Genomic DNA, 564 nt, shown 5'->3' on the forward strand with positions numbered 1-564 from the left:
AATAAAAAACAAAACTGCAGTTTAGGAAAAAAAAATTACTAAAAAGACTTATTGCAAAAGCTCTTAAAGATAAGTAGCACTTGGGCCCGGGGAGGGCTCTGGCCTGGGGGCTGGGAGATGGGCTGGGGGGGCCAGACAGGGACCCCAGAGGGGACTGGTGGGCTCTGACAGGCCTGGGGGGCAGTGACCCAGGGGCCACAGAGCCCAGCCAGGGCAGGGCTGTGCCAGGGAGGGGCAGCAGAGGTTCTGGGAACCCACAGACACCCCAAACGCCCCGGGGCAGCGGCTGTTGGGGCCCAGCGGGGCTGGAGCCCCAGAGCCCCCTGTGAACCCCGGGGGGTTGGGGCTCCGGTGCCTGCCCAGCCACGGTGGTGCCAAGGGGGTGTCCCCAGCTGGGGACAAGTGGGACCAGGGGTTTCCTTGTGCCCTTCTCCCCGAGGATGGCTGGGTTTGGGGCCACAGGGTTCCCGGCGGACATGAGGGACCGCGGGGCAGTGCTGGAGCTGGCCAGGCTGCCCAGAGCTCAGGAGGGGCAGGCAGGGAGGGACAGTCCCTGTGTCCCCA

Source organism: Geospiza fortis, unplaced genomic scaffold (assembly GCF_000277835.1).
Source record: "Geospiza fortis unplaced genomic scaffold, GeoFor_1.0 scaffold676, whole genome shotgun sequence".
NCBI classification, from domain to species: Eukaryota; Metazoa; Chordata; class Aves; order Passeriformes; family Thraupidae; genus Geospiza; species Geospiza fortis.